At 37.0% G+C, this 18,693-nt stretch overlaps 1 long non-coding RNA gene across 1 annotated transcript in view; it reads left to right on the top strand.

Moving 5' to 3' along the window:
• Positions 1-1,500: 1,500 nt before the first annotated feature.
• The window catches only part of LOC126600261 (uncharacterized), a 32,158-nt gene continuing 14,965 nt past the window's right edge, over positions 1,501-18,693 (top strand). Inside the window, exon 1 of the long non-coding RNA XR_007615401.1 lies at positions 1,501-1,630. This is a non-coding gene — a long non-coding RNA (uncharacterized LOC126600261). The remainder of the gene's footprint in view (positions 1,631-18,693) is intronic.

Genomic DNA, 18,693 nt, shown 5'->3' with positions numbered 1-18,693 from the left:
ACTAATTAACCCTCAGTTTTTCCAGAATTTATCAAGTTGGATGATTGCATACGACAACCCAAAACATTCCCTACAAGTTCCCTACATGAATTGCATAATAGAGATACAAGCAAGAATCATTACGTTCTATGAAAAACATAAGCATTGACGAAGCATTTGTTACTATGAATTGCATGAAACTTATGCTAAGAATTCATTCAACGCGATCGTTTTCAAGCGATCTTCAGTACTGGTGATTATAAGGTTGTAACTATTAGGTGAAACTCCCTCATAATCTAGCATCATATTCATGCATGAAAACTAAGCGTGCACTCTCAATCAACATACATAAATAAGTATCAATCAAATAGACGAACGAATTGAATCCACAACTTATGAAATAACAACTGAATGTAATCGAATCAAATTGCAAGCATGTACATGGTTTCGAATTACCCCCCAACTAAGGGGGTTTAGTTCCTCATACTCACAACACAAAGTTTATTGAATTGAAACATTGAAACATAAGAAAGATCACACCTAAAAATTCCAGCAATCTAAATTGCACAGCAGGAACATCTAAGAACCTTCCTCCTCTTCCTTGGTTGCGGCACAGGGGTTTGTGATGGTTTTTGGGGGTTATGGATGGTGTATAATGGTGGAAAAGTGTGTAGGATAGGTGTATGGGACGGCTAGGGTGGTTTTGGGTCAGAAAATATGGTGAATGATGAAGGATAGGTGCTGTTGAAGATGGGGAATGGTTTCTGGCGTGAAGGATTAATTTCTGGATTATGGAGAGGGTTGTGATTCGGCCAAGGGAGGTAAAACATATATATATAGGCAGCCAAACCCTAAAGAAATCAGATTAGACAAATGGGCTAGGGTTTAGGTGCGGCTAGGGTTAGGAAATCCACCAAAAACTAGGGTTTCTAGAACATTAGGTGCGGCATGGGCTTAGGGTAAGTAATCAGATTTTTTTCATGTGAACAAGGCCTAGGTGCGGCTGATTAAGTGGGCTAGGGTTAGGGTTAGGTGCGGCATAGGTCCAAGAGGCAAAGATGGGTCATCCAAAAGCCCAAAGCCGAGAATAGAAACTCTCGAAATTGGAAACCTCCAAAAATAGAAACTTCCAACTTTAGAAACTTTGGTTGCCAATTCCGATTTAGGAAAGATCAACCCAAAATGGAAACTTTTAGGCTTAGCTTTCCTACTTCAAGTAGGAAACCTCAAATCTCGAACTCTTCAATTTCAACCCAACCTTGTGTTCCAAGCATGTCCTTTTCATTCCAAGCTCACTTTTTGCTCCAAAAGCTCCAAATTGCATCATTTCATGTAATATGTCCTTTAAACCTGAAAACACATGAAAGTAGCTTAAAAGACTACTTTAACGAAGAAAACATAACAAAGATGCATAAGAACTAGCTAACTAAGGCGCATAAATATGCTCCTATCAAGTGTGTGTAACATAAATGGGTTCAGATTTTAGTTAGATCATTCACTCCCATTTCTACACAACCTTCATCCAAACACATCCATTCCTCCATACAAACAAACCTTCAAACACTCACCAACACCTTGTGCCGTAGCAAAGGAAGGGAAGGAAAGTGCTTGGATGTGCTTGCTGTCCAACTTGGATCGTTGGAGCGTTTAGGTGTTTTCTTTCTTTTGTTTCTAATGTTTAAATTCATTTCCTTTCGTTTTGTCGTAAATATGAGTGGCTAAACCCCTCTTGGCTAGGGGTGATTTCAAAGCCATGATTATGTGTGCAATATAATTTGATAAATCCAGTTATGAACTCTTGAATCGTGAATGCAATTGGCTTAACTATTTGATTGATAACTTATTTGTATTTGTTAATTAAGGGTCGACACTTAATTGGCATGCATAAATCCGTTGCTAGAATATAAGGAAGTTTCACACAATCGTTACAAACTTATATTCACATGTAGTGAAGGTCGCTTATAAACAATCGCGTTAAGTTCAATTCCTAGCATAAGTGACATGATGTCATAATTGCAAGTGTCAATGCTTATGATTTTCATTAAACGTAATGATATTTGATTGTATCTCTATTATGATGTCATGTAGGGAACTTTAGAAGAATGTTTTGGGTTGTCGAATGATGTCATCCAATCCAATAAAACAAGGAAAATCTGAGAGTTAACTAGTGATGTCACGGTTAATTTGGAGCATTGTCGTTCATAATTCAATGAAGTAGTAACTGGAAATCAAGTTATTTGTATACATGTCATGTGTGGAGAAAAAGCCTCTAGCTATCCCATCCATCATCTTATTTCTCAAATTTGTTTTACAATCTGTCTAGTTTTTCATACTTGTTTGTTTGTTTCAACTTCATCCCAACTTCATCCCTCCTTATACTTGTACTACAATCATCAAAAGAGGGTTAAATTTGTGTGTGAAGTTAATTTTCGCATCAAGTTTTTGGCGTCGTTGCCGGGGATTAGCAACTTTGCTAATCCCTTGTTTTTTCTTTTTGTTTATTTTCGTGTCTTTTGTTTTTAGTTACTAACTTTGTTTCTGTTTGTGTTATTTTTTTTTTTTTTTTGTTGTACTTTTGATATTTGATTTAGTTTTGTTTCCTTGATTTCAAGTACTAGAGAAGTAAGACATGAATTTTGCTGCCATTTAAGTTCAATTGGCGGAACTTACTTCTCAATCGTCACAATATGCCGAAATGACCACAATGCAAAGTGTCCCTACATGTGGTGTATCCTATGGGCAAGGATATCCAACTCAGCAATATTCTCAATTCGCTGCGAATGAAGATGCTTGGGGTTATCAAGGCCATAGCCAATCATGGGACATGTTTTCCAACGCTTACAATTCGGATGGGAGAGATTATTCAGATTACATAGAACCTCAACAGTTCCAACAAGATGGATATTGGGATCAAGAAGAGGAGTTCCATTCAAGACCTATGCAGGCATCACAACCTCGTATACAATATGCTCAATCAAACTCTGGTTCGTCAATAGATTATGATCCAATTTTTAATGAAATAAATTCTTTGGTGCAGGGCTCATAAAATCAAACCAAGGAGGCTCAACAAGATGGATATTGGCAGCAATCTGAGGAGTTTTATTTAACACCTATGCAGCCACCACAGCTTCCCCTACAACAATTCCAATCAAATTCAAGTATGTCCACGGATAGTGATCAAAATTTTCAATTACTAACCTCTTTGGTGCAGGGGCAGCAAAATCAAAATGAAACAATGCTCAATCAAGCTAAGGAGATGAGCGAATTGAAAAATCAACTTGGAGAGATTATGGAGTTCACGGCACAAATTCAAGAGCAAAGTGAACTCTCTAACTCAACTATTGAAAATTTGAAGGAAGATTTTGAAATCCATGATGCTATCACTTTGGGAAGTGCTATGGAGGTTGGAGGTGAAGCCAAGACATCCAAATCAAGCCAAAACATGGATGAACAGCTGATGCTCGAAAAAGAGGAGAATAACAAGGCCACGGCAAGGGAAGAATCACCCTTGCCGCAGCCCCATATGCCCTCTATGCCGTCCACTACAACCAAGGTAAGCCTAAATTCAATTCGTCTTGACCCCATTTCACCAAATGTCCTTATTCCTTGCAGGATCAAGCAATCCAAGGAAGAAGAGGGTGAGAAAGGCATCTTCGAAACCTTTCCAAAGAATCAAGAGCAAGAAGTGGATGGGGAATGTTTAGAATTCATCAAAGAAGATACACTTGAGACGAAAAATCCTAAAGAAGTTGGATTTTATGACACGGGACAAGCCATAACTCTCAAAACACCAAATCTGGCCAAATCCCATATCCCTGCAACCTTCAAACATGTGGTGTTCGTAATTGAGTTTATGTCGGAGCAAGCAAGTAAGCCATCTTCTCCAACTTCGATTTTATTTTATACTAACTTGCTGATTTTGATGATCCAGGCACCTACACTAGAATTTAAACCATTTCCGGATCACGTCAAGTATCACTTTCCATTCAAGGATCAATTCCATGCTATGGGCCCTATCCAACCTTAAAAGGAAGTTTCGTCCGGCTAGAAGACGTTAAAGCAAGCGCTTCTTGATAGACATGTATTCAAAAATGAGGAAGATTTTTTAATCGCTTCACAATCAGTTTTGCGTTTCTAAAAACCTTCCCTTTTCTGCATTTTATTTTGCCATGATTGTCATTTTTATTTGTTGCTTGTTTAATTGTTTTTGGTGTGAGTTTATTTTTGAAACATTGACAGATATGCAAGGTATTTTTACATTCATTTTCATGAAAAAAAAAGGAACATTAAGCAGAAAATACAAGAGGAAGCCTTCACAAAGGCTGTTTAGGAGAAGTCTCAGTAGTCGGCGAAGCCCCAGAAGGAGGAGGCATCAGAGGTTGATCATTTGGAGCTTCATTACATGGTACAGCCCCAGAAGATGAAGGCAAATGATGTTGGAACAAACCCACAAACCTCTGATGATCAAGTAAAATCTGACCATCAGATTCCTGCATCTGGTCAATCTTCTTCTTCATGTATGTAGCATAGTTATGTTCGAGCTTGTGCAATTGTTTATTCTCATGCTTGAGCCCTCTAATCTCCTATTTGAGACTCATCACTTCAGCCGCCAATGATTCAACTTGACGGGTTCAAGAAAATAGGTGTTGGGCCATATTAAACACAGAACCTGCACACTGCACACTAAGAGCCAGAGAATCCTTAACAGCCAACTCATCAGACCGTTTGGAAAACAGTTTGTTATCTTTGGGAGTGACAAGGTTCCGGGCCACCACCGCAGCGGTCATATCATTCTTCATCACGGAATCCCCAACGGTAAGAGGACCAGTAGGGGATATGAAGAATGGGCGCCATATGTTGTCTGGAGAAGGCATGGCTGCCTCTTCACCAAGGTTCAAATCAAAACGACCGTCGAAGGGGCCAGACATTTTCAAAGGTGTTGAAGAAAGAAGAGGTCGGACAAGTCAAGATCGTAGAAGTGTAAGAAAGGAGTTTCTACAGGCAGAAATTCAAGTGTGCTTTGAAATGTACTGCGCGCCTCTTTAAAAACCAGCACTCGACGAGATTTTAGAGATCGAAGAGGCTAGCTCAGGAATCGAAGAGGCCAATTCAAAAATCGAAGAGGCGCTAGCTTTCTCAAAAGCTGGGCTTGCTCAAAAACCACGGGCCAATCTTCTTTTCCAGATTTGTCCGCACTTGTCACATGTAACCTCTGCACTCGACGGAGCTCAGAACTCGAAGAGGCAAGCTCAGAAATCGAAGAGGCATCTGCTTTTCCAGACGTGTCAACATCTGTCACATGCACACTCAGCTTTGCGGAAATCACGGGCAGTTTGTCGAATCGCCGATTCCAGATATCAAAGAGGCACTTGCTTTTCTAGACATGTCAGCGCCTATCATATACACACTCAGCTTTGCGGAAATCACGGGCAGTTTGTCGAAACGCCGATTCCAGATATCGAAGAGGCACTTGCTTTTCCAGTTGTGTCAGCGCCTGTCACATGCACACTCAGCCTTACGGAAATTACGGGCAATCTGTCGAAGATTTCTTGTGAAGTAGAAGACACGTGAAGTTTACTATTAAATCATTCAACGGTTGCCGACAAGAGAGAAAGAATAGTACCGGTTATTAATTCCTATAAATGTCAACCTTCACCCTCCATTGCAAGGCAGACATACATAACCTTCCGTCATCTCCGAGAATGCCTTCCCAACGAAGCCTCTCGAGTCACTCAGTGTTCCTTATTCCTTGGGGTACCTCTGCAAACAACTCATCCAAAGCAAAAGTATTTCATATCATGAAGGTTGAAAGTAAGAGTATCTCATATCATGCTTTCTCCCTATCCTTCGCATTGTCGTTGTTTTCATCTGCGGGACAAGGAGAAAGAGAGCAATCAGCCAGCATTTGGTATCAATCTTTCGATCTGGAACCGACTGCATGGTGTTGGAAATGTGCCCTAAAACCAATCATATGATGATACTTTACAGACATTTCACATGTTAAACTAATCTAGTTTAATATCAAGGGCAAAGATTATTATTTTAAGCCATCTCATATAAATGTTATATGCTTAAACGATAAATCCAAGGAATATGTAATTAGGAAAATGTAATTTAAAGAAGTTAGATTCATGAGATCATTATCTTTCGTATACATATCCTAAACGTTCCTGATCATAGGATTGCCAATTGGGCATTGACAGTCCGTTAAGATCAGTACGTGCTGTGTCTTCTTTCAGGGAGAGTGACTGGTCTCGAGTCATTGGTGTGATTGACACCAAGACAAGCATGTAGGTGCTCAATAGAGAATGAGTCCACTGAACATGATCAAAGAGGAGTTCTTATACTCATGTCACATGAGAACTCATGGTTGGGATAATGCAAAGTAGTCCTTTGACCTGAGGCATCATAGTTGTCTTGTGGTTAGGTCCTTGATCTTTGACTATGTCAAAGTCACTCTGTCAGAGGGTGTCCACGACATAGTTGGGGTTAAGTCATTTAGCCATGGAGGCAAGTGAATGCGCAACAAGGGATCTCTAGCCTTCAAACCGTTTGAGGGAGAATACTCTATGATATGATTAAGAATCTCTGGCCAGAGTATGAATGAGATTTAGGAAGTCGTTCCAAATCACATTCAAGGTAATCATATAAGTAAATGAATCACATTGGATAGTAGACATGATTAAACTATCAAACCAAACAATGTGGTCAAGAGTATTGTATTAGAGAAAGACCGTATTGCATTGTAATCCTAAACTGAATTGGTTCTCCACCTCTTCTGATTCGCTTGGGTAACCATGACATACTGCTAGGTGTCACTCATGGTTTGTGAAAGCCCTAAATGTGTATAATCACTAAAGGGAGAATTGAAAGCAAGTTTCAATTCACAATCGATTTGAAAGAGTTCCAATTGCCCACTGCCTCGCTAAAAGGAACCTAATGGATCGTACACCGTGTAAGGTAGAGATTGAAGAAACAACGAAGATGAGTAAGGATAATTAAATGGTTTAATTATTTATGGAAAGGATTTATTAATATGTTAATTAATCAAACGAATAAAGTTTTTTAAAGACCTCGGGTTAGTTTTGGGCAGCAAGGCCCAATGGGATTTGAATATCAAGCCCATTAACTCAACTTGTATGACAACTTTAATAAACAAAGGGCTTGAAAACCCAATAAACCCTTAAGGCAAGCCAAATAGAGGAGGGTAGTGAACTTGCTTTAATTGCAAGTTTGCCACTCCATTGTGAGGTGGTATAAAGGCAACTTTATAGCCATTTCATCCTTAGGGTTTTTCTTTTGGGGAAAGGATGAGAACACAATGCTCTCTTTTTCTCTCTAAGAGGCCGGCCCCCTTGGAGGAGATTAGCTAGCAATCTCTCATCTTCCAAGGTCACTTATCTCTTCTTCAAGTCCATCCTTGGTGTGGAAAAATTAGAGGTTCTCAACTTTGGGAACTTGGAGAATCCTTTCAACCATCCTCATCCAAGAAATCCATGGATCTAAGAAGCAAGGAATGAAGGCCCTCTCCTTGGGTGATTAGCCTTTGCTTATGCAAAGAGGAATCAACAAAGGTATAAAATCTCTTAACTCACTTTGTTCTTGAGTTAAGTCTTGGTTCACCTTTCTACTAGGCTTTGAATTTCATGGGTAATGTTTTGTTTTTGAGTGCATACAAGCATGATTCCGCCTTTAAATGTTAATTGCATGCCATAGATGTTGCTCAAATGAACATGTTTTTCACAAAATTTCCTTCAAGTGGTATCAAGAGCCTAGGTCTAGTAGTTGGTGAATCCTTTTGGGTTTTGTAGTTCATAGTCTTTGATTTGAATGTTGTAATTGTTACAAGCTTTATTCTTGCTTCTTTGAATGTAAATTTTGTTAGAAAATTTGCCATCTCAAATGTTGTAGATGTAGTTCATATGAGCATGAATTTTGGAGCTAAAATTTGGTGCCATGTTTTTGGGGAAATTCGGCCAAATCCGAAAGGTGGTTTTTTGGGTTCTTGTTTGTCTTGTTAAAAGTGTTTTAAGGTGACTTTTGGAACCCCTAAGTACCCTAGGATGTTAACCCCCTTTTGAGTAGTGAAATTTTGAATTTTATTGAGTGAAAACATTCATGAAGCTTTTATGAGTTTTCATGTGTGTTCTTCAATGTTCTTGATGTTCTTACCAAGAACAAAAAGTTTTGGTGTTTTGATTCAATATGTTTGTTGCTTTGAATAAAGTTTTGGTTTATTATTGATTGGTGATGGATGATTTATGCCTTTATTGTTTGACAAAACATTTTTCTTACAACCCATCCCAATCAACTTTTCCTCACCTACCTATCCACTTGCCCAAAACACTTTCAAATTTTGAATTTTTCACCAAAACCTTTTCCCCCTTCCTTTTTCACTCTCACCAACTGGCCACCCTATTAAAATAGGGTACTTTTGGGGCTTTTATGCAATTACATAAAGTTTTGATACTTTTGTGTATTTGTACTTTGACCCGAAAGTTTGCGTTTTTACGTAAAGGCCCAAAAACACTAAAGGACAAATTGTTTTGCTCCTTTAATGAAGTTTTTGTATTTGATGAAATTTTTGGGTTCTAGTTGTAATTACATGAAGTAGTGGACTTTTTGTGTTCTTACAAAGTGACCTCAAAAGTTTGTGTTTTGCAACATAGCCCAAAAAGTTGTGGTTATTGCATTTGGCCCAAATTAGTTGAGAACAAAATAGTTTTGTATCTTTAAATGAGAATTGGATTTTCATTTCATTTAGCTCCATTTAAATCAATTCTATGGAAACAAAAACCAAATGAAAATGTTGCATTCAAGTTTAATTAGTTAAAGCGTTAATTAATTAAAGAAAGGGTGATTATGAACCTAAGCCTACGATAATTGAGCTATGTGAAAGGCCATCTCAAATTTGTTTGAACCATGGGAATGTGTAGATTAGATTTTGGTTGTAATTTGATATGATCAAATGTTGTAAAAGAGCATAAGCTCTTCTTTACTTTAAAGTAATTTGTTTTGATCAAATGTTGTAAAAGAGCATAAGCTCTTCTTTACTTTGAAGTACTCACTTCTTGCTTTATTTGATATGCATGAAATTGGAGTAGTTGGGTCCAACGCCCAATAGGAGAAACACGCCTTAATATGATTAAACGCGTAACTAAAATCAATCACCATCCCTAGACCGAGATCCAACACTAGGCTCGTGTTGGATCTAATCAAAGGTTCATAGTCATCCTAAGGCCCTAAGGCAACTATATAGTCCATCAATGAATGCAAACCTTATGTTAGTAGTACCATATACTCTTGCTTTAAAAACCGTTTTACAAGCATAGTGGGAGTATCATATACTACTAAATCAATCACATGAACTAATAGTTGTAATAGGACCAAATTGTTTTAATAAGATTAAAATGCATGCTTATATGTGATGAGACCTAAAACCCTCAACCAAACCATTATTAAGTTGATAAGCATGAGAGTGCTTTGAACACTCTTTCGTGGCCTTCCATCGTGGTAGGCTCTGATCGTTTATGACTTGTACACCGACTTCACCCTATCATGGGGGAGTACAAAGTGCGTGCTTACACTCAGGAGGAGTTCTATATGCATACATGATGTTGTGAAGGTAAGCAACAAGAATGACCAACATCATATCATTGTGAGGCTTCATTCTCTAGAGGCCAAATAAGATGGGTACTTGCAAGAGATGCAAATGAGTAAGCGCACTCTCTCATTATTATTGATGCTAGCCAACATCATATCATTGTGAGGTGGGCTTGGTAATGATGAGTCTCCCATACCCTACTAAGAGTTTCCTCCAAAACTCTCGAATTTCGATGAGGGATATGGAATTTGCCAAAAATAGTGGGTGGTGCTATTTGATTTAAAAACCCGGATCAAATGGCTTAAAATCAATTTATATTCATTATGTATTTGTTTACCAATATATTTACAAACGCTATCCGAAAACTTGACAAAGAAAAGCTGAAAGCTTTAGTTTCCGGACTTGGTACTACAATCCCATAGATTGTCTATAATGGCTTGTATATGTACCTAAGTAATCTCATCCTCACAATATTCCTATTGATAATGTATCATTGGAAGAACATGTTAGATAAGTCTATCATAAAGAGGACAACACTTTTAATGTCATAAATCTTCAATTGCAAATTGTTGTATGAAGAAATAAGAGTTGCTTTGAACAATCCTTACCTAACGCAAACATTAGTGCTCGTTTCTTTGTTACATGAACAAGGAACTTAAGAAGTAAGCACAAGGACATGGACACTTTGTGTGCCATGATTCTTCACTTACAAATTGTTGTATGAAGAAATGAGAGTTGCCTTGAACAACTCTTGAAAGTTTGTAATTATGTTTAGAACATAATGGTTGGTTGACAAAAATAGTCCATCAACATGGACTTATGATGATTTTGAATCATTGAGTGTTGAAGTGTTAAACCACTTCTAGAGACGGAAACTAGGCAAGGACTTCACCTTTGTGTCCCTATCCAAATGGTTCACTAAGTTTATTGTAAACTATATAGTGAACAATAACCACACGCTCTCCAAATCGTTTGATGTGTATAACACAATTGAAATAAGTTTCAAGAGAGATAGTGGGAGTTTAGGGACCATGACTATTGTAGTCAAAGGAGAAGTCAAATGAAGAAGGGGAAATAACTCCAAGGGAACAAACTTTCTTTATGAAATGATGGACATTGGAAGGGGTATTTGCAAGAAATGTCTTGCAAGTGTCAAGAACACACCTTTCGAAGGTGTTGTAAATTGTTCTTGAAAAGTTCAAAACAGTTGGTTCTTCTACTTGAACGCTTGATTCCGTATTACTACTTATGTTTTACAATTGTTGTAAAAGTGTGGCTAATAAGAAGTACAAGATTAATGAGAGAAGAGAAAATACTTCACATTTGGAACGTGAATCAAATGTAGATCTCTGCGAAAGCAGATCGTATTTACTTCCTTATATGAACTACCAAAGAAATTGGAAAAACCAAAGATTATCTTTACATTCCAATTTTAAGGAACTTAATTCCGTCACTATGAAAGATGGATGAATGTTTTGTTTGACAAAACATTGTTCTTTATTAATGAATGATTAGATTATTGTAATCTAATTGATTATCTCTATAGTAGAGATGATATGGTAGTGTTAACTGTTTAGAATATAACGAGGCTTAAAACCCAAAAGGTTGCAAGGTAGTGACTAATCCCAACTGAGTTGTGATACCTCTAAAACATAAATTACGAGTTGGTCATAGATGGATGCTTTGGATTGTTAGATCCGGATCCAATGCCTTCTTGTTAAAATTGTATAGAGGCAAAATTTTTAAATCTTTATTCTTTTGGAAAGGAAGAAAGAATCACAAAGTTGTTGATGTTAATTCACTTAGATGTTGGTGGCACTTGTCCACAACATAATACTACTCATGTTGTATGACATTCACCGAAGATCGCTTTCGGTTGGACTATCATTTATTTTGAATAAACACAAGTCCGAATACTTTTCAAAAGGTTTCAAAGAATTCAAGAAATGTAAGTTGATGAGTAAGATGTCTAAAGTATTTACCTCCTTAGATTTGATCCAAGGAAAGGTAACACTTTAGAACAGTTTCCTTGAAAGATATCAAGCAAAGAAGCATCATATGATAATGGATTTCTCCATTAAGAGAAGAACGAACTTGAATAAGATTTAGTTCGTTGGATGTTATCAATTACCCATATATATAGGATATTTACTTCTAAGACAATATGATTGTCAATTAGAAGATCTTCCAAAATTTTCATGACTCCATAGGATGTAGTTGGAAAGAAAGACAAATCTTAATCATGTTAAGATTTGGGGTTGTGTGCTAATAAGCAATATTTGTTTGAGAATTATCTTGTGGATATCCTTAAATTAACTTTTGGGTATCACTTCTATAAACCAACTAACAAATGTTGTTTTGTTGGGTAGTTCATTGTAATCCTACAATATGATTTGCCTAAGCGCAAATGAACGAGAGATAGAACTCAAAGAATGGGTTCTTTGAGAGACAAGATGATAATCAACAAATATAACAACCTAGTTCCTACACCACAAGCTCCAAGGTAGTCGAGAAGGATTTATAAACTGTCTCAGGATTTATAAACTGTCTCAATTGAATGGTTTGAACTTTATGACTACGTCATAGAGTTACACCTCTTAATTCAAAAGAAATAAGAATGAAAATCCTTATGACTACATTGAGTGTATATACGACATATACTCAAGGAAATGGTAAAATACCATTTGACCCGAAATAATGAAACCTTCATAGCTAATTGTCAGCTTAAGGTGACTACAATCAAAGAGAATGGTTGACTTGGAAGAAACCATCTTTGACGTAGTCTTCGTTTCAATTAATTCAAAGATTGCTAGCCACAACTAAATGGTGATTCAATGTTTGGACATAATATGGGTTTCCGAAACCATTATTAAGATAGTCTTGATAATATATGTCTAAAACTATGAATCACAAGACATGTAAGTTAAAGAGATCCATCCATCATGGATCTTAGCAAGCTAGTGGGAGCTATAAGCATCTTATGAGAGAAAGATCAAATCAATTGATTTCTCATAAAGATGTAAATGAAGGGAATTCTATGAGATTCATGTGGGATTTCTAGTGACTAGCATGCATATACAATTCAAGATTTATATACGAAAGCAACGGAAGCATGTTATCAAATAATATCATAGCTCTAGTCATGAAAATCCCCTTCAAGATGCATAGGTTTATGTAAGATGCATCAAAAACAAATTTATATAAGAACAAAGTTTAGGAGTAGTTTTATACCTCTTGATCTAGATCTTAGACCAAGGATGGACCACCTCCAAGCCCTTTGCTCCTTGAAGTCCTTGAGCCTAGCCTCCTTCCTTGCCTCCTCCACTTTGTTTAGTATGAGTGCTCCTAGGTTCTCTTCAAGTTTCCAAAATTGAAAACCTCTAAAGATCCTCACCCACTAGTGTAGTGAGAAGGATGAAGGAATAACCAAAGGGGTGAAAAGATGATTAGCTAAAAACCCCATATGGTGGCCGGCCCTTTGAGTGTTAGAGAGATATTTTTCTTTTTCTCTTTTGTTCTTTTAACACTTCAAAAAACCCTAATGAAACATTTGCTATAAAGTTCCTTTTATAGCCAAAAAGAAACAAGTCAACATTTGACCTTTCTCTCCCTCCTTTGGCCGGCCCCCTTTGTGTTGTTTGGGCTTTGGGCTTTTATGTATTTCAAGTCATCCAATGCTTGAATAAAAGCCCAATGGGTTTAGGCCCAATGGGCACAATTAAACCAGAACGTTTCTTTAAGCCCAAAACGATCTTATATCGCTTTTATGATTTCTTTAGACTTTCTAATTAATCACAACACTTAATTAATCCAATTAATTATTTCCATCATCCATTAGTTACTCACTACAAGAGTGTATTGGTGAACAATCGTTTTAGGTTCTAATTAGCAAGGCAGTGAGGTGATTGGCACCAATCCAATTGATTATATTTAATCCAATCACTTAGTGAATTAAAACTTACTTTTAATTCACCTTCTTCTTTGATGACTACATTTAATCATCTAGAAGAACTCACAAGCCATGAGTGACATCTAACCATATATCATGGCTACCCAAGCTAATGTAGAAGTTGTTCGGAGAACCTATTCAGTTGGAATTACAATGCAATTCGATCCTTCTCTAAAACAATACTCTCAATCACATCACTAGGATATGGATATATTATGCCAAACCCCTAATATGATTATTCCTTCTTATATGATTCAATTGAGTCGTATAGGAACGCTTTCCTTTATTACGCTCGATACTTCGGTCGAAGATTCCAGAATCATATCTTAGAGTATTCATCCTCTCTTAAAGAGGATTAGAGATTCCTTGTTGCGCATTCACTTGCCTTCATGACTAAGTGGCTTAACCCCGACTATGCCGTGGACACCCGCGGATGGAGTGACTTTGACATAATCAAAGATCAAGTACTTAACCACAAGACAATGATGATGCCTCAGGTCAAAGGACTACTTACATTATTCCAACTATTAGAGTTACGTGCTTGACATGTGAGTAGACCTCCATGCAAGTACTCTCGTTCGATTGTGTTCAGTGAACTCATTCCCTTAATGAGCACCTACATACATGTCTTAGTGTCACTACACGAATGTGATGAGACTTTCCATCCTTCTAATTGAAGCGGACATAGTATGTACTGGTCTATGCATTGTCAGTATCCCTTCGACAATCCTATGACCAGGAACCTTTTGGACATGATGGTTATGTGAAGAAGGTCTATGTAGTCTAACTTCATTAGATTACTTCTTCAATCGATCCATTGTCCATGGATTCACCATTTAGGACATATATCATTTATAGAGATAATCCTAAATAGTATCTTTGCCATTTGATGTATAAGAGTCATCTATACATCCATTTATTGTCCTGAAAGGTTTCTTCCAAAGATTGACTTTCAGGGCATATTTCCAACAGTAAATGAATCTTTTGTTTACTAAGTTTACAAAAGATTAGTGGGAGTTAATCATGTTCCTAAAATTTAACACATATATGATATATTAATTTTGGAAATGAAAAGAATACGTCTTCATTAAAGTTATGACTTTAAACATTCTATAACGATAGAATGTAAGTGAGAGACATAGTCTATAAACATGGGATGGAAATCTATAATGATAGATTTCAGGATATAATTGGATTATATCAAGCCCTAATGATAGACAAAAGATGTTAGGAAGTTTCTCATATGATGATAAACTTCAATCAGAAGAACAACTCTAGTGAGACTAGGAGGTAGCTCTTCTCAAAGGGAACGTACCCTTTGACTCCCAAAGAAATAATGCGTAAATAGAATCCTTTATGTATACGCAAAAAGGTGATTTATGTATTTTATATTGTATGAAAAACGTTGATATGAGTTGTACCAAGATCGGTACAAGACTATATCAATGCAAGCCCAGGATCAGAACCATGGCAATTGTCAAGTGAATCTTTAAGTATTTGAGAAATAATAAAGGATGGATTCCTCAAGAATGAGGAAGAATTAGAGTAACGTAATGGAAGCGTAAATGTATTATATTATGAATCTAATCCATTATTGGATGTTTCTTCATTATGAATGAAGAGATAATCAGATATCTCTTTATTATGACTAAAGAGATATTTGGATGGAAACATTAAAAGTAATGACTTTAGTGTGTTCCATTATGAATGCAAAATATATTGTCATATAGAAGCTTACAACATTGTTGTTTGGATAGGAAAGTTCATTTATGAACTCTCTATTCGGTTCCAACCAAAAAGTGTCTCCAGTGTACCGACACTACGACACTAATGGGGCGATAGCTCAAGCCAGGGAATCACGGTCTTTGATGTGAAATATATAAGCACACAAATTAAACCCTCTTTTTATCAATTGTAGTAAGGAATGTAAGTAGGGATCGTTCTAGGCCGGGGATTAGGAGGGATTGCTAAATCACTTGAAAACTGACTCAAAACGTAAAAACAAAGTTTAAAACACTAAACTAGACTCAAAGAATGCAAAACTAAACTCTAAAACACTAAACCAAACCAAAAGACTCAAAACAGCCCAGAAATACTCAAAACTGCCTTAAAAACACAATCTGGGCAGTTTTGAACACAAAACACAATTTGGACGAAAATAGGTTATAACTTGACTCAAGACACTTAAACACACTAATCTAACACTTCAAAATAAATGGGGATTTGGTTTTGACGAAAATTGAAAACAAAAACAAAACTTTGTAAACTAAAATAGATTGTAAAACGAATTTGGTTAAAGTGAATGGATGGAAAGCTAGCTAAGGGTTCTTCTCCACACATGTCACACTTGCATACAAAACGATTTCCAATTGCTTCTCAATAAACCATGAATTCCCAACGCCCCAGATTAATCGTGAATTGCACTAATTAACCCTCAGATTTTCCTAAAGTTATCGAATTGGATGAATTGCATATGACAACCCAAAGCATTGCTCACAAGTTCCCTGCATGAATTGCATAACAAAGATACAAGCAAAGATCATTAAGTTCTATGAAAATCATAAGCATTGGCAAGGCACTTGTTACTATGAATTGCATGAAACTTATGCCTAGAATTTACTTAACACGATTGTGATCAACAACCTTTACTACTTGCGAATATAAGTTCATAACGATTAGGTGAAATTCCATTATATCCTAGCATCAAACTTATGCATGAAAATTAAACGTGCACTCTCAACCAACACACACAAATCAGTTTTAATTCATATAGATAAGTAAATTGAATTCATAACTTATGAAACGCAATTAGAAGTAATCAAATCATATAGCAAGCATAAACATGGTTTTGAATCCCCCCTAGCCAAGGGGGGTTTAGTTCCTCATACGCACAAAGCAAAGATAAATAAATTTAAACATTGAAATCCAAAGAACGAGAACACCTAGACACTCCAACTTGGGCAGCAGGTGCATCCACGAAGTTCCTCCTTCCTCCTTGATGCGGCACAGAGATTTTGGACAGGTTTTTGGGGTTATGAATGGTGTGGAATGGATGGGGGATGTATGGTGGTGTTTAGGATGGATGAGTGGTGCGGCAAGGGGTGGTTTTTGGCAGGAATTATGGAGTATGGTGGTGGAAAGCTGCGACAAAGAGAGGATTTATGTTTCTGGCGTGAATGATGTATATGGGAGGTGGTGGTGCGGCTAGGGATGAAATATCAATATATATAGGCACCTAAAACCCTAGGGAAATCAGATATGGACTTCTAGAATCTAAATCCACAAGGAAAAAGGCTTAAACAATCAAAATCCTCAACGGAAAAGGTTAAAAGGTGCGGCAGGTTTGGATAGGGTAAGATAAGGCTTCTAGAAAGCCTTGCAAGGCAAGGAAATATGTTCTAGATAGGGTTATGCACAGCAAGGAAGGTTTCCTTGCTGAAATTGGTGTGACATCTTTCTAGAACAAGGATTAAGGTGTCCTAAAGTGTTTAGGATTCCTTTTTGTAATTGAAACCTTTACACATTAGGAATAGGAAAGCTTGTCTTGATCAATCCTTCTTCTTTTTGGATTCCTTTTCCTTCTTTGACTTGGAAAAATTATTTGTTGCTGAAACTCAAGGCCAATTAGGTTTAACTTTCCTACCTCAAGTAGCAAACCTTGTTTGAGTAGGAATCTTCATTCTCCTAGGAATCCATCTTCAACAAGGAATCCTTCGTTGATTAGGAATCCTTCTTCAACTAGGACTCCTCAAATCTTCAATCTTCAATTTCGTCCATTCCCTTGGCTCCAAGTATGTGCCATCCATTCCAAGCTCCATTTTGCTCTAAAAGGCTCCAAAATGCATCTTTTTGTATATTTTGCCCTTAAAACTTGAAAACACATAAAACTAGCTTAAAAGACTACTTTAACTAAAAAAACACCATGGAAATGCATAAGAACTAGCTAACTAAGGCACATAAATATGCTCCTATCAGTCTCATCAAGATCCGAACTCAAATGAGAGACTGAACCATATGATTGAGAATCATGTATAATGGTGACGTCGTTATTCTCAAGGTTGCTTCTATGGATAACATATAGATATCCATTGCCTAGGCCTACTACTCAACCATTTTTGAAATGACTACAGAAGAGGTATCATCATTGATGACCAAGTTGATTGGTTCTAGTGCAAGTGGGAGATTGTTGGAAATGTGCCCTAAAACTAATCATATGATGATACTTTACGGACATTTCACATGTTAAACTAATCTAGTTTAAAATCAAGGGCAAAGATTATTGTTTTAAGTCGTCTCATATAAATGTTATATGCTTAAACGATAAGTCCAAGGAATATGCAATTAGGAGAATGTAATTTAAAGAAGTTAGATTCATGAGACCATTCTCTTTCGTATATATATCCTAAACGTTCCTGATCATAGGATTGCCAATTGGGCATTGACAGTCCGTTAAGATCAGTACGTGTTGTGTCTTCTCTATGGGAGAGTGACTGGTCTCGAGTCATTGGTGTGATTGACACCAAGACAAGCATGTAGGTGCTCAATAGAGAATGAGTCCACTGAACACGATCAACGAGGAGTTCTCATACTCATGTCACATGAGAACTTATGGTTGGGATAATGCAAAGTAGTCCTTTGACCTGAGGCATCATAGTTGTCTTGTGGTTAGGTCCTTGATCTTTGACTATGTCAAAGTCACTCTGTCAGAGGGTGTCCATGGCATAGTTGGGGTTAAGTCACTTAGCCATGGAGGCAAGTGAATGTGCAATAAGGGATCTCTAACCTTCAAACCGTTTGAGGGAGAATACTCTATGATATGATTAAGAATCTCTGGCCAGAGTATGAATGAGATTTAGGAAGTCGTTCCAAATCACATTCAAGGTAATCATATAAGTAAATGAATCACATTGGATAGTAGACATGATTAAACTATCAAACCAAACAATGTAGTGAAGAGTATTGTATTAGAGAAAGACCGTATTGCATTGTAATCCTAAACTAAATAGGTTCTACACCTCTTCTGATTAGCTTGGGTAACCATGACATACTGCTAGGTGTCACTCATGGTTTATGGAAGCCCTAAACGTGTATAATCACTAAAGGGAGAATTGAAAGCAAGTTTCAATTCACAATCGATTTGAAAGAGTTCCAATCGCCCACT

Source organism: Malus sylvestris, chromosome 14 (assembly GCF_916048215.2).
Source record: "Malus sylvestris chromosome 14, drMalSylv7.2, whole genome shotgun sequence".
In the NCBI taxonomy this organism is placed as follows: domain Eukaryota; kingdom Viridiplantae; phylum Streptophyta; class Magnoliopsida; order Rosales; family Rosaceae; genus Malus; species Malus sylvestris.
The sequence above is the reverse complement of the archived record's forward strand: the minus strand, read 5'-3'. Positions and strand labels throughout refer to the sequence as shown.